An 18,348-nucleotide genomic window follows, 5' to 3' on the forward strand; every position below is an offset into this window, starting at 1 on the left:
AGGGGATACCTAGTCAGTTGTACAACTGAATGCATTCAACTGAAATGTGTCTTCCGCATTTAACCCAACCCCTCTGAATCAGAGAGGTGCGGGGCTCTGCCTTAATCAATGTATTTGGCGCCCAAAGGCCTAGTACAACATTACCTATAAACAATAGTGAGGTATTACAAAATATGAAATTTACAATAAAACATATTCATTGAATATTATCCTGTCTGGGCTAGGGGGCAGTATTTTCACGGCCGGATGAAAAATGTACCCAATTTGAACAGGTTACTACTCTGGCCCAGAAACTAGAATATACATATTATTAGTAGATTTGGATAGAAAACACTCTGAAGTTTCTAAAACTGTTTGAATGGTGTCTGTAAGTATAACAGAACTCATATGGCAGGCAAAAACCAGAGGAAAAATACAAGCAGGAAATTAAAATCTTGTGGCTGTACTATTTTCAAGTCATTGCCAATGGAACACACAGTGACTAAGGATTCATTTGTCACTTCCTAAGGCTTCCACTAGATGTCAACAGTCTTTAGAAAGTTGTTTGAGGCGTCTACGATGAACAGAGACCGAATGAGAAGGCAGGGAAGTTGGTCACCCAGGGAATGACATCACTTCATTGGTGCGCATTCATGAGGGAGGATCCTCTGTTCCAAAACGTTTTTCAAGACACAGGAACCGTCCGGTTGAAATATTACTGAATCTTCACATTCTAAAGGCCCTAAAGATTGATGCTATACAACGTTTGACATGTTTGAACGAACGTAAATAGATTTTTTTAAACTTTTCGTCGTGATATTGTCTGCGCGCTCCCTACATTCGGAGTAGCTGAACTGAACGCGCGAACAACAAGGAGTTTTTGGACATAAATTATTAACTTTATCGAACAAAACAACATTTGTTGTGGACCTGGGAATCCTGGAAGTGCCTTCTGATGAAGATTATTAAAGGTAAGTAAATATTTCTAATGCTATTTATGCATTTAGATGACTCCAAAATGGCGGCTATCTGTATTGCGTAGAGTATTTTTCTGAGCACAGTACTCAGATTATTGCAAAGTGTGCTTTCCCAGTAAAGTTATTTTGAATTCTGTCAATGTGGTTGCATTCAGGAATGTTAATCTATAATTCTTTGAATAACAGTTTAATATTTTATCAACGTTTATGACGAGTATTTTTGTAAATTGTAGTGATGATTCACCGGCAGTTTTGGGGGAAATACATTTTCTGAACGTCACGCGCCGATGTAAAATGCTGTTTTTAGATATAAATATGAACTTGATAGAACAAAAAATGCATGTATTGTCTAACATAATGTCCTAGGAGTGTCATCTGATGAAGATTGTCAAAGGTTAGTGCATCATTTTAGCTGGTTTTCTGCTTTTGGTGACGCCTGTCCTTGCATTAGCCACTCCTGCATTGTCTTGGCTGTGTGCTTAGGGTTGTTGTCCTGTTGGAAGGTGAACCTCCAGTCTGAGGTCCTGGAGCAGGTTTTCATCAAATAACTCTCTGTACTTTGCTCCTTTCATCTTTCCCTCGATCCTGGCTAGTCTCCCAGTCCCTGCCACTGAAAAACATCCCCACAGCATGATGCTGCCACCAACATACTTCACTGTAGGGATGGTGTCAGGTTTCCTCCAGACGTGATGCTTGGCATTCAGGCCAAAGAGTTCAATCTTGGTTTCATCAGACCAGATAATGTTGTTTCTCATGGTCTGAGAGTCTTTCGGTGCCTTTTGTCAAACTCCAAGTAGGCTGTCATGTGCCTTTTACTGAGAAGTGGCTTCTGGAAGGGTTTCCCATCTTCACAGAGGAACTCTGGAGCTCTGTCAGAATGACCATCGGGATCTTGGTCACCTCTCTGACCAAGGCCCTTCTCCCCCGATTGCTCAGTTTGGCCGGGCAGCCAGCACTAGAAAGTCTTGGTGGTTCCCAACTTCTTCCATTTAAGAATGATGGAGGCCAATGTGTTCTTGGGGACCTTCAATGCTGCAGACATTTTTTGGTACCCTTCCCAGATCTGTGCCTCGACAGACAGCTTGGTTTTTGGTCTGACATGCACTGTCAACTGTGGGACCTTATATAGACAGGTGTGTTCCTTTCCAAATCATGTCGAATCAATTGAATTTACCACAGGTGGACTCCAATCAAGTTGTAGAAACATCTCAAGAATGATCAATAGAAAAATGATGCACTTGAGCTCAATTTAGTCTCACAGCAAAAGGTCTGAATACTCATGTAAATAAGGTATTTCTGTTTTTTATTTTTAATACATTTGCAAAAAAATTCTAAAAACCTGTTTTCACTTTGTCATTAAGGCTATTGTGTCTAGATTGATGAGGGGGCACACATTTTCTAATAGGCTTAAATAGAAAATATGGCAAATAGGAGTGGCAATATCATCCGCTATTATCTTCAGTAATTTTCCCTCCAAGTTGTCAGACCACAGTGGCTTGTCATTGTTGATAGACAACAATAATGTTTTCACCTCTTCCACACTCAGTTTACGGAATTCAAAATTACAACGCTTGTCTTTCATAATTTGGTCAGATATACTTGGATATGTAGTGTCAACGTTTGTTGGTGGCATGTCATGCCTAAGTTTGCTAATAATGTCAATGAGTTGGCAATATCAGTCGGTTTTGTGATGAATGAGCCATCTGATTCAATGAATGATTGAGCTGAGTTTGCCTTTTTTCCCAAAATTTCATTTAAGGAGCTCCAAAGCTTTTTACGATCATTCTTTATGTCATTTATCTTTGTTTGATAGTGTCTTTTCTTCTTCTTTTTATTCAGTTTAGTCACATGATTTCTAAATTTTGTCACACACTGATCTGTTTAACCTGTCCTTGTGTGTAACGCTCGTCGTCGGGTGATAAGGAAGCGGACCAAAACGCAGCTGGGAGCGAACACATGTTTATTTAGACACAAATAAACACGTTACCAAAACAGACAAAGAATAGACGAAACGTTAACTTGCTCAAACAAAAGAGGCAACAACCCACAAACATCGTGGGGGAAAAGGAACTTAAATGTGATTCCCAATCAGACATAACAAGCGACAGCAGTCTGATTGGGAAATCACCCCCGAGCCCAACATAGAAATAAAACACAAAGAAAGGCTATAACCAAGACATAGAAAATAAACCATAGAAATGCCACACCCTGACCAAAATAGCAGAGTTCACCTGGTCAGGGCGTGACAGTACCCCCCCTCCAACGGTGCGTACTCCCGGCGCACCAACCTAAAGTCTATTAGGGGGGGACCCGGGTGGGCGCCTCACCCTCGGTGGAGGCTCTGGCCCCGGGCGTGTTTCTCCCCCTGCCTCCACCCTAGCCCTACCCCTCTGGCCCGGACTGGACCACGGTGGAGCGGCATGCTCAGGCTCCGGAGCGGAGCCGCCGACCGGAACAGGACTGGTCACCGGTGGACCGGACACAGGCCGTGCCGGACTGTGGACACACGCCGTGGGGGCCTAGTGCGGGGAACAGGAATGGGCCGGACAGGACTGGGGACACGCACCACTAACCTGGTGCGGGGAGCAGGGGCGGGCCGGACTGGACTGGGGACACGCACCACTGGCTTGGTGCGGGGAGCAGGGACGGGCCGGACTGGACTGGGGACACGCACCGTGGGCTTGGTGCGAGGAGCAGGGACGGGCCGGACTGGACTGGACACACGCACCACTGGCTTGGTGCGGGGAGCAGGGATGGGCCAGACAGGACTGAGGACACGCACCGTGGGCTTGGTGCGAGGAGCAGGGACGGGTCGGGCCGGACTGTGGACACGCACCACTAACCTGGTGCGGGGAGCAGGAATGGGCCGGACAGGACTGGGGACACGCACCACTACCTGGTGCGGGGAGCAGGGACGGGCCGGACTGGACTGGGGACACGCACCACTGGCTTGGTGCGGGGAGCAGGGACGGGCCGGACTGGACTGGGGACACGCACCACTGGCTTGGTGCGGGGAGCAGGGATGGGCCGGACAGGACTGGGGACACGCACCACTGGCTTGGTGCGGGGAGCAGGGATGGGCCGGACTGGACTGTAGACACGCACCACATTCGCCCGACAAGTGCGAGGTGCTGGCCCGTGACCGCACACCGGCGACACAGTGCGCCTAAGCGGCGCCGGATATCCTGGAACGAGGAGGCGCACTGGAGGTCTGGAGTGCACAGCTGACATCACCCGTTCTGGCTCAACGCCCACCTTAGCCTGGCAAGTGTGGAGCGCTGGCACAGAACGCACTGGGCTGAGCTGCCGTACCGGAGACACAGTGCGCGTCCTCAGCGCAGGATACATCGGACCGAGAAGGGGCACCGGAGGGCAGGAGCGCTGAGCCGGCACAACACGTCCTCGCTGAACACTCCCCCTAGCCCGGCAAATGTGGGGCGCTGGCACAGAGCGCACTGGGCTGTGCAGGCGCACTGGCGATACCGTGCGCACCTCTGCCACCCAAGGCTCTTCCTCCACGCTGTCCCTACGCAGGTCCTCCAGGACCTGCCACATCTCTGCCTCCTCCTTCGCCGTTATCCCCCACGAGAGCAGTGGTCTGGGCTCTTTCTCTGCCCTTCCGGACCACCCCATTAGCCCCCCCAAAGAATTTTCTTGGGGGTGTCTTCCGGGCCTCCTCGACCGCCGCCTGCGACTCCTTCCACCGGCTGGCATCACCTCCTCGACCTGGGAATCCCTCCGCCAGGGTCCTTTCCCCGACATGATCTCCTCCCAGGTCCAGAACTCCTTTCCCTCGCGAGCCCATCTCTCGCGCTCCTTTTCCTCCCGCTGCTTGGTCCTGGTTCGGTGGGTTGTTCTGTAACGCTCGTCGTCGGGTGATAAGGAAGCGGACCAAAACGCAGCTGGGAGCGAACACATGTTTATTTAGACACAAATAAACACGTTACCAAAACAGACAAAGAATAGACGAAACGTTAACTTGCTCAAACAAAAGAGGCAACAACCCACAAACATCGTGGGGGAAAAGGAACTTAAATGTGATTCCCAATCAGACATAACAAGCGACAGCTGTCTGATTGGGAAATCACCCCCGAGCCCAACATAGAAATAAAACACAAAGAAAGGCTATAACCAAGACATAGAAAATAAACCATAGAAATGCCACACCCTGACCAAAATAGCAGAGTTCACCTGGTCAGGGCGTGACATTGTGCTTTTCTCCACCCCCCTCCAGGTGTCGCCCATCTTCCTCATTATCCCCGGTGTATTTATACCTGTGTTTTCTGTAAGTCTGTTACCAGTTCGTCTTGTTTGTTTAAGTCAACCAGCGGTTTTCTCAGCTCCTGCCCTCCCCCAGTCTCTTTTTTTCCCCTCACCTTCCTGGGTTTGACCCTTGCCTGTCTGGACTCTGGGCCCACCTGCCTGACCACTCTGCCTGAGCCTGCCTGCAGTCCTGTACCATTGTCGCTACTCTGGATTATCGACCCCTGCCTGCCTTGACCTGTCATTTGCCTGCCCCATGTTGCTGTAATGAACATTGTTACTTCAACACAGTCTGTACTTGGGTCTTACCTTGATTCTTGATAAATTTGCAATACTTTTGCCAATTGGATGTGCCACCAGACTTATTTGCCATTCCTTTTACGTCATCCCTCTCAACCATACAATTTTTCAATTCTTCATCAATCGACGAGAGTTTAATAGTTTTTAGTCCTTTTCTTACTGGGTGCATGCTTATTAGTAACTGGAATAAGCAATTTCATCAATGTGTCAAGTTCAGCATCTGTTTGCTCCTCATAACACAGCCTAATTGGGCTGCTTAATGAAACCCAGTGAATATTTAAATCACCCATAAAATATACCTCTCTGTTGATGTCACATTATCAAGCATTTCACACTGTATCCAAATACTGACTGTTAGCACTTGGTGGTCTATAGCAGCTTCCCACAAGAATGGGCTTTAGGTGAGGCAGATGAACCTGTAGCCATATTACTTCAACGGTATTTAACATGAGATCCTCTCTAAGGTTTACAGGAATGTGTTAGCAGCATGGCGTTTTCTTTTGACTGCATACATGTCACGCAAAAAAAGCAATGATCATTATGTTGTTTTGCCTGGATGCTTCGTGTGCAAATTGCACCCCTGCTACTTTTCACTTGTGGATTGAGACTTCAGGTTTTTGGGAACACATTGAAAAGTAACTTGACACTGTGTTGATCAAAAAGTGTAAATGTGTATTATAATGACAAGAAGAAATGTCATTGACATAGGAGGGAGTGAACGGAATTAATGCATAAGGTAAGGGCTAGAATTTGCTCTGGATCTTCTAACAGCAACCGGTCTGTCTGGTGTGTGCATGTATTATAATTAGCAACGTAGTAGTTTCCCCAAAGTTACCAAAGTTTGTGTATCTAACTGGCTATAATAGCAGCCAAGGATGTTTGCTAGCTTCTTTGTTTGTGCACTGATTACGCGCAGGTGTCCAGGTCAGCAGTTTGCACTGATGACTGTCTTCAGCCATATGAAAACCTTCCATAGCGAAATATACCTAGCTAACTGGTTATTTTCTTTTGCTTCTCATCCAACTGGTGTTAGCTAGCTAGCTAAAGCTGCTGGCTTTCTACTAGCTAGCTGCTACTGTTGCGCAACAACCAAGTTGCTCGACTGGTTTTAGAACTCTGAAATTGGTCTGAAAAGGTAGCAGCACATCCTTGGTTTTTATTGGGCAGAAATGTACACGCGAGAGCCATACATTGTGAATTCAATAAAAACTGTTGTACCTACAAATGTATCCAGTCCAAATGTATCTAAGTCTAATGGTCACCTTATTGATGCTGTAGCCTCGTTTTAATCCGATGTCTAAAATTTGAGCTAGGTTTGAGGAAAAAATGATCTGACGACCCTAATGCTAACGGCCTTGTCAAAAATCCGGTATAGTGGTTCTTGGTAACCCCGGACAATCATGACGAGAGGCGGGTCAATCAAGCTGATTTGCGAATTCTCATCGACATTGCTGTCATATTGGCTTAGGTATGATGGTAGGGAGATTTAACACTGAGATTCAACCAATGCATACTATAGCGACTATAATGATGCCTAGAGCTGAAAGATCTTTTTTTGTAGTATTATATACATTATATTTGAAGGTCCCCCAGGCCCAGCCGCATCCATCCTTTCATACATGAATGCTGAATGCATGCCATATGGTAGTCATTACATGTGCGCGTTCAGTCAATGTATTGAATAAGCAGGTTATCATTTTAGCGGTGGATGCTGCTTCTCCAGCCAATGTAATTAGAATATGGGTGATCTAGTGACAGCCATTAAAATAGCTCGACCTGAACTGGCTGCTTAGCAACAGGGGCTGGTCATGTGAAGCAGCCAGGGTTGTGTTCATTAGGCACCAAACGGGAGAACACAGACTGAAACAGGGAGCAGGGAGGGACTACCAGGACTTGTCCAACAGGAACCACTTGTTTTCATTTTTAAATGGATTGCCACAGTGTGCCCTAATTTTATTTATTTATTTTATTTCACCTTTATTTAACCAGGTAGGCAAGTTGAGAACAAGTTCTCATTTACAATTGTGACCTGGCCAAGATAAAGCAAAGCAGTTCGACAACATACAAAACACAGAGTTACACATGGAGTAAAACAACATACAATCAATGATACAGTACACAAAAATAAGACTATATACAATGTGAGCAAATGATGTGAGATAAGGAAGGTAAAGGCAAAAAAGGCCATGGTGGCAAAGTAAATAAAGTATAGCAAGTAAAACACTGGAATGGTAGAATTATAATTTGAAGAAAGTTCAAAGTTAAAATATAAATAATATGGTGCAAAGGAGCAAAATAATAAATAAAATAAATAAATACAGTAGGGGAAGAGGTAGTAGTTTGTGCTAAATTATAGATGGGCTATGTACAGGTGCAGTGATCTGGGAGCTGCTCTGATAGCTGGTGCTTAAAGCTAGTGAGGGAGATAAGTGTTTCCAGTTTCAGAGATTTTTGTAGTTCGTTCCAGTCATTGGCAGCAGAGAACTGGAAGGAGAGACGACCAAAGGAGGAGTTGGCTTTAGGGGTGACCAGAGAGATATACCTGCTGGAGCACGTGCTACAGGTGGGTGCTGCTATGGTGACCAGTGAGCGGAGATAAGGGGGGACTTTACCTAGCAGGGTCTTGTAGATGACCTGGAGCCAATGTGTTTGCCGACGATTATGAAGCGAAGGCCAGCCAACGAGAGAGTACAGGTCGCAGTGGTGGGTAGTATATGGGGCTTTGGTGACAAAACGGATGGCACTGTGATAGACTGCATCCAGCTTGTTGAGTAGGGTATTGGAGGCTATTTTGTAAATGACATCGCCGAAGTCGAGGATTGGTAGGATGGTCAGTTTTACGAGGGTATGTTTGGCAGCATGAGTGAAGGATGCTTTGTTGCGAAATAGGAAGCCAATTCTAGATTTAACTTTGGATTGGAGATGATTGATGTGAGTCTGGAAGGAGAGTTTACAGTCTAACTAGACACCTAGGTATTTGTAGTTATCCACAAATTCTAAGTCAGAACCGTCCAGAGAAGTGATGCTGGACAGGCGGGCAGGTGCAGGCAGCGATCGGTTGAAGAGCATGCATTTAGTTTTACTTGTATTTAGGAGCAGTTGGAGACCACGGAAGGAGAGTTGTATGGCATTGAAGCTCGTCTGGAGGGTTGTTAACACAGTGTCCAAAGAAGGGCCAGAAGTATACAGAATGGTGTCATCTGCGTAGAGGTGGATCAGAGATTCACCAGCAGCAAGAGCGACATCATTGATGTATACAGAGAAAAGAGTTGGCCCAAGAATTGAACCCTGTGGTACCCCCATAGAGACTAATGACTAATGACTACAACAGTGGTCTAGAACGAAGGGTGATGTATGAGAAATCATCCTGCTTCACATCAACCTATTCACAGTCCAGTTTTCACTCAATAAATGACATGAAATCAAATCAAATCTTATTTGTCACATGCGCCGAATACAACACCTTACAGTGAAATGCTTACTTACAAGCCCTTAATCAACGATGCAGTTTTAAGAAAATACCTAAAAAAAAAAAAATGTTAATAAGAGATAAGAAAAAGTAATAATTAAAGAGCAGCAATAAATACCAATAGCGGGGCTATATACAGGGAGTAGAGGTACAGAGTCAATGTGTCAATGTGCGGGGGACACCGGTGTCTAGGTAATTGAGATAATTATGGACATGCAGGTAGGGTTGTTAACTTTTTAGGGTATAAGGGGCAGTATTTTTGATTTCGGATGAAAAGCATGCCCAGAGTAAACTGCCTAATACTCGGGCCCAGAGTCAAATATTTGCATATTATTAGTAGATTTGGATAGAAAACACTCTGAAGTTTCTAAAACTGTTTGAATGATGTCTGTGAGTATAACAGAACTCATATGGCAGGCAAAAACCTGAGAAAAATCCAACCAGGAAGTGTGGAAATCTGAGAATTGTAGTTCTTCTTTTGAATCCCTATCGAAACTACAGTGTCTGTGGGGTCACGTTGCACTTCCTAAGGCTTCCATTGGCTGTCAACAGCCTTCAGAAAGTGTTTCCATCCTTCTCCTGTTACAGGGCAGAGAATAGTAGCTCAGTCAATGAGTGGACTGCCTGAGGACAAAGGGCTTGGTGATGCGCAAGCCCGCTAGCTCGCCCTCCTTCTTTTTCTTCTTGAATGAATACTCTATTGTCCGGTTGGAATATTATCGACGTTTTATGTTAAAAATACCCTAAGGATTGATTGTAAACAACGTTTGACATGTTTCTACAACCGGTAATGGAACATTTTGACTTTTCGTCTCTGGTACTGCGGAGGTATTCGGACGGAGGTATTTGGACATAAATATGGAGAATTTCGAACAAAACAAACATTTCTTGTGGAAGTACGAGTCCTCGGAGTGCATTCTGACAAAGATCAGCAAAGTTAAGAGAATATTTATAATACTAATTCAGAGTTTTGTTGATGCCAGAACTTGGCGGGTAGCTGTATAGCTTGCTTCGATGGCTATGAGCTATGTTATCAGAATATTGAACAATGTGCTTTCTCCGTAAAGTTATTTTGAAATCTGACAAAGCGGTTGCGTCAAGGAGTAGTGTATCTATAATTCTTTCAATAACTGTTGTAAATTTTATCAACGTTTATGATGAGTATTTTTGTAAATTTATGTGCACATTCACCGGATGTTTTGGTGGGAATACATTTTCTTAACATCACGTGCCAATGTAAAATGCTGTTTTTGGATATAAATATGGACTTTATCGAGCAAAGCATACATGTATTGTATAACATGAAGTCCTATGAGTGCCATCTGATGAAGATCATCAAAGGTTAGTGAATATTTTAGCTGTACTTTTGGTTTTTGTGATGCATGACCTTGCTTGGAAAATGGCTGTGTGGATTTTCTTGTGAAGTTTATGTCCTAACATAATCTAATTTTATGCTTTCGCCGTAAAGCCTTTTTGAAATCGGACAATGTGGTTAGATTAACGAGAGTCTTATCTTTAAAATGGTGTAAAATAGTTGATTGTTTGAGAAAATGAAATGATGAGATTTTTGCTGTTTTGTATTTCGCACCATGCTATTTCACTGGCTATTGAATAGTGTGGGACGGTCACGTCCCACCTAGCCCAGAGAAGTTAAAGTGGCTATGCATAGATAATAACAGAGAGTAGTAGCAGCAGTCTGGGTAGCCATTTGATTAGCTGTTCAGGAGTCTTATGGCTTGGGGGTAGAAGTTGTTTAGAAGCCTCTTGGACCTAGACTTGGCGCTCCAGTACTGCTTGCCGTGTGGTAGCAGAGAGAACAGTCTATGACTAGGGTGGCTGGATTTTTAGGGCCTTCCTCTGACACCACCTGGTATAGAGGTCCTGGATGGCAGGAAGCTTGGCCTGATGTACTGGGCCATACGCACTACCCTTTGTAGTGACTTGCGGTCGGAGGCCGAGCAGTTGCCATACCAGGCAGTGATGCAACCCGTCAGGATGCTCTCAATAGTGCAGCTGTAAAATCTTTTGAGGATCTGAGGACCCATGCCAAATCTTTTCAGTCTCCTGAGGGGAAATGGTTTTGTAGTGCCCTCTTCACGACTGTCTTGGTCTGCTTGGACCATGTTAGTTTGTTGTTGATGTGGACGCCAAGGAACTTGAAGCTGTCAACCTGCTCCACTTCAGCCCCCTCGATGAGAATGGGGGCGTGCTCGGTCTTCTTTTTCCTGTAGTCCACAATCATCTCCTTTGTCTTGATCACGTTGAGGGAGAGGTTGCTGTCCTTGCACCACATGGTCAGGTCTCTGACCTCCTCCCTATAGACTGTCTCATCGTTGCCGGTGATCAAGCCTACCACTGTTTTGTCATCAGCAAACTTAATGAGTGAACAGGGAGTACAGGAGGGGACTGAGCACGCACCTCTGAGGGGCCCCCGTGTTGAGGATCAGCGTGGCGGATGTGTTGTTACCTACCCTTACCACCTGGGGGTGGCCCGCAGGAAGTATAGGATCCAGTTGCAGAGGGAGGTGTTTAGTCCCAGGGTCCTTAGCTTAGTGATGCGTTTTGAGGGCACTGTGGTGAGCTGTAGTCAATGAAGAGCATTCTCACGTAGGTGTTTCTTTTGTCCAGGTGGGAAAGGGCAGTGTGGAGTGCAATAGAGATTGCATCATCTGTGAATCTGTTGGTGCGGTATGCAAATTGGAGTGGGTCTAGGGTTTCTGGGATAATGGTGTTGATGTGAGCCATGACCAGCCTTTCAAAGCATTTCATGGCTACAGACTGCGGGTCGTGCAGGACCATACTCATCAAATGCTATTCATTCTTCAATAAAACATTAAAAGGAATGTGGGAAACCTCCCTCAAACCATTTTAGTGATGGACATTTTACCCTCTTTATCTAATGTTTGGAGATGGAAGTAAATAGTTTTCATTGCCCATTAAGCCATACTGTATATTCACATGAATGGGATTTTTACCTAGACCATCCAGACCCACAGAGGGTGTTGTTCTGCCTTGGCACTACACATTTCATTATGACAATAATGATGGCAACACAGTAGGAGAGGTTCTTCCTGGAGAGTCATCCATCTAGAGAGGTGCAGGTTATAAGAATACCCTTTTTATCCTGAATGAATGGAAGTGGGCCTCGTTAACACAATGTTTTCACACCCAAGACTGTTTCCCTGTTTTATAGTCCATTCACACGTCCCATGAAACATATTCTTCATCCAAATGGAACAGCTGGAGCAATAACGGCAATAGCAAGTCTCCTGCCCCCATGCATCATCAGTGTGTTTGTACCTCAACACAAAATACAGTCTCGGTCTCAGTCGCTTTTTTCATTTCCTGGCCTCCCTCCCTCTTTCCCTCTCTCTCCCTTTCTCTCTCTCTCTCTCTCTCTCTCTCTCTCTCTCTCTCTCTCTCTCTCTCTCTCTCTCTCTCTCTCTCTCTCTCTCTTTCTGTCTCTCTCTTTCTTTCTCTCTCTCTCTCTCTCTCACTCTTTCTCTCTCTCTCTCTCTCTCTCTCTCTCAGCAGTCACAGCAAGGACACAAATTAGATGAGCTCTGGTATGTCTCCACACCGCATGCCACGGAGGATGACAGATATTCTCATGGGAAATGTGGGTATGTCTGTTCCGTACTTGTGTCTCTTACTTTTGCTGTTTGTCACATATTTGCATTTCTCACACACACACACACACACACACACACACACACACACACACACACACACACACACACACACACACACACACACACACACACACACACACACACACACACACACGCGCGCGCGCACACACACACACACACACACACACACACACACACACACACACACACACACACACACACACACACACACAGAGAGAGTCTTCTACTTTAGGCAATCTATTCCATTCCGTTGCCCAATTGCCAAACAGCGAGGGAGTCCTGCCTCTCTACAGCAGGGCAGGGACCATGCAGGCTTTTATATCCTCCACCCATCCAGGCAGGCGAGGATGCTGCTGAGGACATGTGTGTCTGTGTGTGTGTGTCTGTGTGTGGGTGTGTGTGTATATGTGTGTGCACGTGCATGTTTGTTTGTCTATTCTATCTCACTCTCACAGAAACAGATAGAGAAGGAGAGAGAGAGAGCGAGAATGAAAAAGAGAGAGAGAAACTCCTCCTCTCTCTTCCCAACCCAGCACCAGGGTCCAGCCTGATTTTCAGATTTTTACAGCTGGGGGCAACTGACTCGCCCGTCTCCCCTCCTCCCTCCATCCTTCCATTCAGGCCTGGCACACATCACAAGCCAGCTGTGAGGCTACAATCAAACAAGCTCCTGCAGGGAGAGCCTCTTGGGGAACACTGACATCAGTGCCCAGGAATGAGCTAATATGCTCCAATAATGAGGCGTGGGTAAATCTGGGAAATAAATCGGTTTTCTGCATCATTTAAGTCTGGGTCTGCCTGGTATCTTTACTCATACCGTTCAAACTAGATATACATCAAAATATAAATCAAACTTGTTGCGGATGGTATTCCACATTCCAGAGAACAAAGGTCAAATATCAATACTTTGCCTCAACTACAGTACGGTATAATTCTGGAGATTCCCCTGGGCAGGACAAATCTCAAGTGTACTGTATGTGGGCTACCGACATACATGCGTGCAAGTATACAGGCATGCACTCCGTCATGCATGTTGTATCATGCAATATTTTGTCTCAGCAGAAATGTCATACTGTAGTATAATGAAGTGGTCAAATCTCTTGTGCACAGCACAGTGTGTAGGCTACCTACACACATGAATGCAAGTATACATACATACATACACGCAGGCACAACATCTCTTGAGACAACACACACATGACTATGACACATATCAGCCCATGTAGCTAAGTAACACTGTAGGGTACAGTATTCTGCACTACCATGATGCGTTTGCCATTTGTTATTCCCCGTCCACCGCACGGTTGCCATCCATGCTCTACTTTACGGTGCAGTAAACAGGTATGTCTCCAGCCAGCTAAGGTCTGAGTGCATGTGTGTTATGGCGGGGAGGTGGAGGACACCCCCTCTTGTTTCCATAACCCACTTTCCACCACGCAGCCAGATGGAGAGCGCTACAGTCATGTCAGCCACTTCATTAAGGGGAAGAGTGGATTTGATGGCAGGGACATAGGGAGAGGTGGCTGGCACTCTGGCTGGCTTTGAGGAACTCCTGTATCAACTCTCTGTGTATTTTTCCATTCGGTCCAGATCTGGCCCAGCCCTTGCCCTATCTCGGCCCGGAGTAAAACCCATCTGAACCCGACTGTGACAGCTGAGCTAATTACCGTCCTTAAATCCCACAAGGCTGACAGGCCCGTTAGCTCCCAGATTTACACTTTGAATCCTATCATCCGTTTCAACATCATTTTGCTCATGCTAGGTGTTTTTGGCCAGCTATACAGCAATATCCAGCATCCAACACCATCCTCGGTTAAAAGAATCCCATATGCTGAGAGCTACGGGGTAGGTTCGGTTGTTACAAAGGAGTGTTTGCAATCAATGGCGTACATGCACGCACATACTAATACATTGTTTCATGAGGGTGCTTCTGCAAAGGAAACCCCCTCCCTGGAACCACACAATCATTTTCTGGGGGGTTTTTGCAAAAATGACCACTGAACAACAGGAAATATTACAGACTGTGGCTTTATTGAAGAATCCCATTATCCCGAGAGGCTCTCAGATGTAATAATAAAAACAATAATAATATATTTTAAGCGCTTTTCAAGACATCCAAAGTCACTTTACTTAATCAGCAATAATCATCAAGATAAAAAGCAATATAATCCCACATTAAAATCAACAAGAATATAAAAGTACACTAAACATGATGACAGACTAACCAGGGGAGTAACGATATAACGTATTCTCAACTAATCTGTAGAAATCACATTTTTTCTGGAACACACGAATGGCCGTTGAATCCGGCAGTGTGCATCATTCAAGCCACGGTCACCTGGGAAAGAGGGTAACACAGAGAAAGCTAATAATGCATTGATGTTTTTTTTTTATGTAGCTAAAAAAGGAACAAATTCTATTTCAGATTCATTTTTTACATCTATTAAAATGTTTGATGCATAAAGTGAGGGAGAGTGTGCTGGCGACTGCATCGTACCTCCATAGTTCATCTCCATGCAATGCTCACGGCCATTCATGTTGTCGTTCACTGCACCATAGTTGTGGTTATCGGGTTGCCCCTGGCCACAGTTCTGGTAGCTAAACCTGGACCCGTCGTTCCAAAACCAAAGACCCTCCTAAAGAGCACACAGGCAGATGTGTAACCAGCAGACACTAAACACCACTGTTCTTTGCACTTTCCTTTAATCTCCTCGCCATTGTTTTGGTAAACAGTTGATGGATGGGACTGGAGAAATATAGCCACTCTAAAATGTATAGACAGACCTAACCATACATGATATAAAAATGATTTAACCAAGTTTTGAAGCTACATAGTGTTTGTTTACAATTATACCGAACAAAAACATAAATGCAACATGGACCAATTTAAAATATTTTACTGAGTTACAGTTCATATAAGGAAATCAGTCAATTGAAATGGATTCATTAGGCCCTAATCTATGGATTTCACATGACTGGGAATACAGATAAGCGTCTGTTGATACCAGATACCTTAAAAAAAAGGTAGGGTGGTGGATCAGAAAACCAGCCAGCATTTGGTGTGACCACCATTTGCCTCATGCAGCGCGACACATCTCCTTTGCATAGAGTTGATCAGGCTGTTGATTGTGGCCTGTGGAATGTTGTCCCACTCCTCTTCAATGGCTGTGCGAAGCTGCTGGATCTTGGCGGGAACTGGAACAAGCTGTCGTACACGTCGATCCATAGCATCCCAAACATGTTCAATGGGTGACATTTCTGGTGAGTATGCAGGCCATGGAAGAACTGGGACATTTTCAGCTTCTAGGAATTGTGTACAGATCCTTGCGACATGGGGCCATGCATTATCATGCTGAAACGTGAGGTGATTGCCGCGGATGAATGGCACAACAATGGGCCTCAGGATCTCATCGCAGTGTCTTTGTGCATTCAAATTTCCAGCAATAAAATGCAATTGGGGTTGTGAAAGAGATATTTTAAAGGGAATCATACAAAAGGTAGAATATTTTGTTTTATTTAACCTATATTTTGACAGGTAAATCATACTGAGACTAGGGTCTCTTTTACAGATGAGCCCTGTAGAAATCCAGTCAAACACATACAATCTACAAAACATTTAGAACAGACACATTAATCAACATGGCTGTCTCCAATCGTTACATTGAACTGTGGGACCAGAACATTTCATTTCTTAGAGCTCTGGAAGTTGTTCCACATAAAAGGGTGCAACAAAAACGAAAAGCAGCTTTACCCAACTCTGTGGAGACTGAAGTGGCCTCCAGTGTTATCCAAGCCTGTTTAGTCATTTGTGAGTTTAAATTTAATGAGGATTTTATATATAGGAAGTTTCTGAATATAAAAGATGAAGAAAAGGAGTAGCACATATCAAGTTTTAGTTTAGCAACCCTGTTAAACACACTAATCCTATGATGTTTAGAATGAGTAAATCTGGCCCTAAATATAGACATTTGTTTACAGCAATTTAAAAAGGTACCTCTGCCTCTGGCCATTTGGCCAAGATGGGGACATAGTGATAGCAGTGTGTCCCATGGGGCTCCCGAGTTGCTCAGCGGTCTAAGGCACTACATCTCAGCGCTAGAGGCGTCACTACAGACCCTGGTTCGATTCCAGGCTGTATCACAACCGGCCGTGATTGGGAGTCCCATAGGGCAGCACACAATTGGACCAGCGTAGTCCGGGTTAGGGTTTGGCTGGGGTAGGCAGTCATTGTAAATAAGAATTTCTTCTTAACTGACTTGCCTTGTTAAATAAAGAATAAATAAAAATAGCTGTGACAACCAGGTGGGCATGATGAACTCCTGGTTTGTAGTCCCTGCTTCTCCTTCGCTCCAATCTCCTCAGACTCTGTAGGAGGGAGAGATAACATTCAATATTTTGATGAAATGATTCGTTCCGTCAACACAATCCGAGTGGTCAAAATTGCGTTCCAGCTGTGGTGCTATTGAACACAGCACCACGGCTATCTGTGCGTTATCAGTCCATTAACATTAGCAAAACAATGTAATATTATAGTTTTCTGCAGGTTTCAGAAAGTCTGTTGATATGAGGATGGCCTTTTACAGATTGGCAGGTTGCGTATCAGGTTCTCCATAATTTGTTTCTCTGCGTCATTCAGATCCCCTACAACAAAGAGATCCAAAGACAGAAGATTAATACTCATCTGCTCTTTAAAAAAAGTGTGGAATGATATCATCAAACTGCATCTGATGAGCGTGAGCAGGTAATCAAACCATTGATAAGAATACCTCTGCTACCGACACATCAATAAACACCTCTTATCTAACTAAAAAAAGGTCAAAAATAAATAAATAACAAAAAGAACGAAGGTATAGCTCTTACTTGCATCACCCAGAGCAAAGGCAGCGCTGAGAAGCAAAAATATGGTCAACTTCGCCATGGTGATAGTCTCCTGAGACAAAGACTGAAGACAAATTCAGCATCATACACTTTAGAACATAGGTGGAGGTGGACTTGTTCTGTTTAGTTGGAGAAAGGGGAGCACCTATATAACTCCTGGCCACAAGGGAGCAACTATCATTTTCGATCAATAGTTAACTAATATAATGAGGCATATACACCTGCCCACAAGGTAGAAACGATAGTTTTTTTTTTTATCAATAGTTAACTAATATTGTCAAATCTACTCCTGCTCCCCCTCTCCGGCGTTCGATGTCGCCGGTTTACTAACCACCGGTCCTGGCAACCATCATTAGCCGCACCTGGCATCAATCAGTACGTGCACCTGCTCCTCATGACGAGGCACACCTGGACACCATTTCCTCACTCATTACCTCCTCTATATCTGGCACTCACTTAGGTTTATTCCCCAGGCAGTATTGCTGTTGTTTCATGTTCGTACGCTGCGCTTGTGTCTTGGTCCATGTTTAGTTTATTATTAAACTCACCACCTGCACTTGCTTCCCGACTCCCAGCGTCAACGTTACAGAATACTGCCTCAACAAATGGAAGCAGCAGGAAATCCGGGCATCTCCCAGACGGTCGACGAACAGGGACACCTAATTCGTCAACACCACGGCCAGCTGGCACAACCGGGGACGGCTATGGAAGAGGTTCTTCAACAGATCAAACATGCCCGAGAGGCGTTGCCTTCAACTAGCAGAGGATACTCTTCCACCAGGCGAGCCAGCATACCAGTCCATTCAGCAGTCCCCCCCCAGGTCAGCCA

At 44.9% G+C, this 18,348-nt stretch overlaps 1 long non-coding RNA gene across 1 annotated transcript; it reads right to left on the minus strand.

Annotated features, from left to right (window-relative positions):
• Positions 1-16,929: 16,929 nt before the first annotated feature.
• LOC115198704 (uncharacterized) lies at positions 16,930-17,796 on the minus strand. The gene is made up of 3 exons (XR_003879286.1): positions 17,502-17,796; positions 17,223-17,282; positions 16,930-17,006 (listed from the first exon to the last, which is right to left on the minus strand). It is a non-coding gene; the product is annotated as an uncharacterized LOC115198704 (long non-coding RNA).
• Positions 17,797-18,348: the final 552 nt, after the last annotated feature.

This window comes from Salmo trutta, chromosome 8, assembly GCF_901001165.1.
Source record: "Salmo trutta chromosome 8, fSalTru1.1, whole genome shotgun sequence".
Lineage (NCBI taxonomy): Eukaryota > Metazoa > Chordata > Actinopteri > Salmoniformes > Salmonidae > Salmo > Salmo trutta.